General features: G+C 39.4%; 1 long non-coding RNA gene across 1 annotated transcript; it reads left to right on the plus strand.

Moving 5' to 3' along the window:
* The first annotated feature begins 2,605 nt into the window (after positions 1–2,605).
* LOC128851858 (uncharacterized) lies at positions 2,606–5,576 on the plus strand. The gene is made up of 3 exons (XR_008449391.1): positions 2,606–2,735; positions 4,252–4,294; positions 5,071–5,576. It is a non-coding gene; the product is annotated as an uncharacterized LOC128851858 (long non-coding RNA).
* Positions 5,577–6,354: the final 778 nt, after the last annotated feature.

The following is a 6,354-nucleotide window of genomic DNA, read 5'->3' on the forward strand; positions in this document are numbered from 1 at the left end:
TTTTACACTAGCCTCTTTTGCCTTTCAGAGTGATAACGTAAATCCAAATGTTCTCTGAGAAGCGTGCCAGGAAAAAAAAAGCCTGATTTTTTTTGTGCATTTGTTTTAGTTTGTTTTAGTTTTCTTTTGTGTTGTCCTTTTCCAAGAGAACGCACACATTTTTCAGCCAGATTGGCAGAGCATCATAAGAGAGGGAGTTGAGAGTTTCGGCACTAACTTTTGTGTTACACAAACCAAGATTTTTTTTTCAGGAAGAATTTTAACTGTCAAGATACCTGGTAGCATCTAAAAGTATGGAAGGCTGAAGCTGAAGAGGGAAGGTCTGATGCTGTTAAGCAGGTGGTGGTGATACTAAAAGAAACACTAAATACCAGAGAAGAATTTTTAATTAATAAAGAACGCTAAACTCATATGCAGTAACCACTGATATCTTTGTTCCTCATCACTGAAGGGTCATGTAGGCTTACATAGTACAGAGTCTGCAAGACAAAAAGAGTTATTTTTAAACAAACCTAGAAAATTCAGGGATGACTATTAAATTATAAATATGTGGATTGATTCACTACACTGACATTAAATGTGGGTCACTGCAATACTGTGTTTTTTAAGTGGAGTTATTCTGAATTGAAATAATGCTGTAATGGTATAATATATGGATTTTTAAAAATTTATTTAAAAATTGGTCTTGAACTCTAGTACTCTACAGCCTGCTTTCTGAGCATGAAAGGAGAACATTAAGGATGAAGGTTATTTTTATCTTCTAATAAACTAATATTATTCCTGGAAAAAAAATTCTCTGTGAAATAAGTCAGTGAAAATTTTCATGTAAAAATGGAATATTGAGGTTCAGTGCTTGGGAGAACAGTGCTACTAAGAACAGTTTTAATCTCCCAGCTCAGTTCAATGGAAAATATTTTTTTTTGCATTTCCTTTTTATTAGATACCTTAGATTTATTTTAACTCTTTAAATACTTGAAGGAAAAAATAGCTGTTGTGAGTACTAGATTTCCTTCCCTGAAGTACTGACCAGGAATACAGTGAAAAAGATATTATATGTGATGAATATGCAATTTAATGAATATTCACTATGAAAGATTCTTCTTCCCTTTTCAGATTCTTATCCTTCCGATTGCCTATGTGTGCTTCTAAGGACACAGGTTACAGGTAAAACTTTTCATTAGAATTCTGTTATAAAACATTGTTATATGGGAATTGTGGAAGGAAAGATGATCTCAGGCAGACTTGGATTAATTTTCTTTTTTGTTATTAGCCAGATTTCCTCTTCACTCTTCTTTTTAAACATTGTTTTGGGAAGTATTTCAAATATTTTTGGAATCAGAAGTTTTATTCAGAGAGTGAAAGATTATTTCCATCCAATTCATCTTCCGTATGAGGAATCTGCATTTGTTTCCTGTGAGCAAGTATAGATTTTCCACTTATATCTACTCAGACCTTGAACACAATGGCACCATGTCAGCAGCTTTGCAAGAGATCACATGTTTTTTCCAAGACCTGATGATGGAAAATCTGGAAAGCAATATTTCACGTCTCTCAGGAGGTTGTTTATTCTCAAAACTACTCTGTTATTTAGCCTCGTAACAATTACCCATTCCTAATTTCAAGAACATTTGTCCAGGAGGTAAAGCATTGAGCACTAATGAATCATTTGTTTCTTTTATGGGGATCAAGTGCATTACTAAGCAACGAATATGTTGCATAATTTTTTTTAAGCAAAAAGAGGAAAGTGACAAAGGAATGAGAAATATACGGGGTTTTGCAGTTTGTTTGGTTTTGGATTTCCTTTTTTTAGAGACTCCATTTCAGGCACTGCCAGTACTACCAGCAGAGCTCGCTATGGGACCACTCAAATTTGGAGGAGAAAGGTGGACATTCACAGCCAGGTTTCTAAAGTTTCACTGTTTCCATAAATCACTGGAATTGAAGTCCACAAAGAGCCACCATCCATCAGGCCCAGGCGCCTACTTAGTCATGGCAGTGGAGACACCAAGTTTCACTCGGTGGACGTTACCCTGAGCAGATCAGCAATAATCTCAGAAGTAGCACCAGATTCTCTCTGAGTTTTTGCAATGACTTTTGCCTAAGTATAAAGTTAATTAAACTTCCCAGCTAGTCTAGGAGCCCAGGCGTCAGACAGTGTAATGTATTCAGCAGTGAAGGGACAAGGAGTATTTAGGTTGATTGTTAAGCAACAACAGTAAGTGCTGTGGGCAAGAAGGACACAATGCCAGCTCTGGAAATTTTGCAACTGTTGTGTTGGGTGGTTTTTTTCAAGACTTTGTAATTGAGGCTTGCGGGGTTAATAAGCAACAACCACCACCAAAAGTAGCACTTACGACAGGGCAAAAGACAAGGACAAGAAGAACATTTCGGAGCACTTATGGTTGTTATTCTGTGAATACTCCACTAAGAAAGTGAGAGGTCTTTTGTGTCTTTTTTAGTCCAACAGCACATCTCTAGCTAAATCCCAGAGGGGACATATTTTTGAATGCCAAGATGAAAGTGGAGGCTACAGTAGGCAGGAGAAAAGGTGGTTTTAGCTAAACCCCAGCAGCTGTGTTTTGCATGTCTAAAACCAAAACCACATTTTGTCTTTGTTCATTAGGTCTCGCTGCATTAGGATCACTGCTGTGCAGGACAGGGCTATGCACAGCATGGTCAGCCCTGAGCAAATGACCTGAGGAAGGGCACAACTCTGTCACGTAGCAGGGAAGAGGGTGAGTAAGGGAAAACACAAAATCAGAGCCCAGAGCTATGCACTCACAGGAAAGAGGGGCCATGGCAGAACAGTAGTCCCTGCTACTCCTGATAAGCAGTGCCCAGAGGGCACCTGAGGTGACATAAGTTAAAGTCAAGTTAGCAATTAGCTCAAACTCTGGTCTACAGCTGTGGACCCCATCTCCTAGCTAAGGATGCACAGTGCTACCACCAGAGATTTATTTCTGATGTAGATGGACATTTTAATTGCCTCCATGGAGAGTCCTAAAATGAACCATTCCCCTTACCTCAAGTCTGAAGGAAAAACAAGAGAAAGTCTCCCATGCTTACTGCTAGCCATGGTAGCTGGAGCAACAAATGCACGCTGAGACAAACCTACTCCAACCAGGCTCACACACTCGCAAATAGTAGCCCAGGCTGTGGTTGCTTAATATTCCAAATGAGTGGCTAATTACTTCATGAGCCAATTCAGAGTACATAGGCACTACCTATGCAGCCTGGTAAAAGTAGATCTTGTGCATTCAAAATCAGGTCAAGCACAAAGCAATGCAAAAGAAACGGTCTGTAGGAGGGTGAGTGACATGTGTCTCAGGTTGTGTCATTTGTCCACAGGTAGTCACTCTCATGAAGGCACAGCCTCCCTAAAATTGGACATGCAAATACTCAAGAAATGTGGAAACAGGATATTAGTATTCAAGAATCTAAATTTAAAAATCAGAGTAGCACTGAACTTAGATACTACCCTGTGCTCCTAACAAATCCCTTTCTAAATAACACAAGAAGTCCAACCAGACCATGCTTCTGGATGGGTGAACATTTCTTACTGCTATATAGAAAGCACAAACCACAGCCAAACAGTAAAGTTACATTTTCCTGTGTCCAAAAACTGGTATCATGGCCACAGGAATTATCCGTATGCTGAAGTTTACTGTGCAGAAGTCACAGTAAATTGCTGAAATTAAAAGAAGTTCTTTTGGCCATTGGAAAGTTAAGTATTCTTTTGCCATGGAAGTTACAGCTTCTTTGAGTCAGTGCTACTCCAAGCTGCCTCTGGAATACCTGGGGAGCACAACACAACTGCAGAGAGGTCACTGAAAAAAAGAGGTAGGAGGGAAACAGAGGAAGAGGGATTATTCAAGGGAAGGCAAATCAGAATACTCTTTTCTTAACATGCCCGATTCACTGCTGCAGAATGACAGGGGAGAATGATGATGACATTTTTTTAAGGTAAATTTCTGTGTTAGCCTATAAGAATGAAAATATTGTATTTTGGAATATTACTGCTATATTACTACTATATACTACTAGTATGCCGCATATGCTAGGTCTTTCTAATATTTTCTGGGCTGTACAAATATCTGCAAATTAGCTGTAAGACACTAACAAAATGCTTCTGTGCTTGCAAATTGAAATTTTTGGAATTTTTGGTTTGCAGGAAATGTAACATTTTGTTCCACCCAGGCCAAAAAAAAAAAAAATTTGATTCTGAAATATCTCTTTCCCACAAATCCTTAGGAATTTCTGCTCAACAAAGAAGCTATGAGGAAGATTCACCATTGTAAGTCTTTGCAATTATTTGAAGTTTCCAGCTGTCCCAAAATAGCAGGTCATCTGAGAGTTGGACTATTTATGTCCCGGATTTAGACACACTTCCAGTGACTTAGCTGTCTTTTGTCAGCCTTTGGATTATTGTTTTTCACTTTCCTGGTAATAGATTTTCTCTAGTTCATTTTAAACAAAGACCTGGCCAACACCATAAATGAATCTTGGGAGCTACAGTTCTGACAGTAGTAAAATGTTATGACACAGTCCCAGAGAGATAGGAAGGCAATATGTTAGAAGGTAAACACTTGTTTAATGTGACGTCATATACAAATGCTTGTTATAATTTTAGATTATAATTCACTGATTTTGTTTCTATCTGATGAACGTAAGGATGAAAGCTTTGTTTGTTTAAGACCACAATCTTTCATCTAAACCTCTGCATCTTTCCAAATAAGTTTCTTTCTCTGGTTAAAGCTTGCTTCCTTTCTCGGCTCTTCTGATCAGCAGCTAGATAAATACCACTTGCCTATGGTCTGGAGGTGAATCCACACCTTGGATAATTAGGATAAATTTCCTTCTGCAGCAATACCTACTTGTTCCCCATTGACTTGCTCCTTCTTACACACACACACACACACACACACACGTGCATTTTTAGGTGAAAAGGACTGGTCAGGGGAGGAGAGTAGGAAGGGAAAGCAAGCAACATGGCCACAGTGGCCCTCACATTAGGACAATGTAGGGGGAGGCTAAAGTTCCTGACTTCTGTTCTCCTTTCTTTCTCTCTAGAGGAAAAGACACTCACTTGCTGGAAATATTTTCTGTCAAGAAGTCACCACCACTTCTACTTCATAGAAGGCAATATTAACCACCACTCTCTATATTTTTCACTTTTCCATGTATGTTTTTTTTTCTAATGCTTCATGTGTTGCTTGTCAGCTGTGGGGATCTCCTTGGAACCAGTGGTTTCCCTGGATGCACTCTGTGAAGTCCTTGCAACTCCCTGACCATCGATTATGGCAAAACTATGCCAATGTGTGCATCCTGGGGCAGGGGGAAAAGAATGGAGAAGTTTCCAGAGCAGCTGCACAGGATGACTGTAAACAGGATTTGTTTACTCTTGCCTGCCAAATGCAGGTCTGGAAGAGCTGTGTTCCTTGCTGGACTGTGACCCTGCCTTGCCATAACCGATACTGATTTGGCATCACAAAACCCAGAAGAGGTTATCCAGTCAAGGTGATTGCGTCTGGAGAAATCTAAACAAATTCTGTATTTCTGGGAATTATCACTCCATTGGTCAGAGTACTGGCTGTGTGGCTGCTGGCAGAGCAACTCTACAGAGAAAAAAAGTGTCAGGGCTATTTTAATAAAGTATTCCAATGGGAGTCAAAAGCATGCTGATGATTTCTTTTATGTGTTAATGCCATTAGCTACCTCAGGCATTAAGCGTGGGGAGTACCAGTAACTGACAGTGCACGGAGTGGGGAATGAATCATTTTATTTTTTCTTAAGTAACTTTGTTGTTCTCATGAAATTTGGTCTCAGCAACATTGTCAGGTTTCAATTAGTGTTGGTAACTCTGGCTCAGAAGAAGAAAAAAAAAATGATCCATGATGTGTTACTAGAAGTTTGACAAAAAGTGCCTTCCAACCCCCTTTAAAGTGCTCTGAGTCATGAAGGGCATTAAGGAAAAACAGGCAGAAAGACTGCTGTTGCGTCTTGCTTTTTCATGGAGGATGTAAGTAGAGAAGTTTTTGTTACATTTCTCCATGGCTGGCCCCTCCAACCGGTAGGCATCTCTTAGGTCAAAATCCATACGTTTTGCACAAATGAAGTTTTTTTGCCACTTCCTTAACAAAGACTGTTGAGAATAGTCAGATTTATAACACGAAGTATACCACAGCTGGAGATGGGGACTTTCAAAAGCAAGAGGAACAAATACACGAACAACTTTGCAACCAGAGCAAGGTTTTCTTTTGTGCTGAACCTGACCAGCTGCATGCTGCTTTTCTACTTGAATTATAGAGTGGAACCAAGAGTCAAGAGCTCTGGAGAATGAAGGGTGAAAACCCA

The sequence above is a fragment of the Cuculus canorus genome, chromosome 3 (genome assembly GCF_017976375.1).
Source record: "Cuculus canorus isolate bCucCan1 chromosome 3, bCucCan1.pri, whole genome shotgun sequence".
NCBI classification, from domain to species: domain Eukaryota; kingdom Metazoa; phylum Chordata; class Aves; order Cuculiformes; family Cuculidae; genus Cuculus; species Cuculus canorus.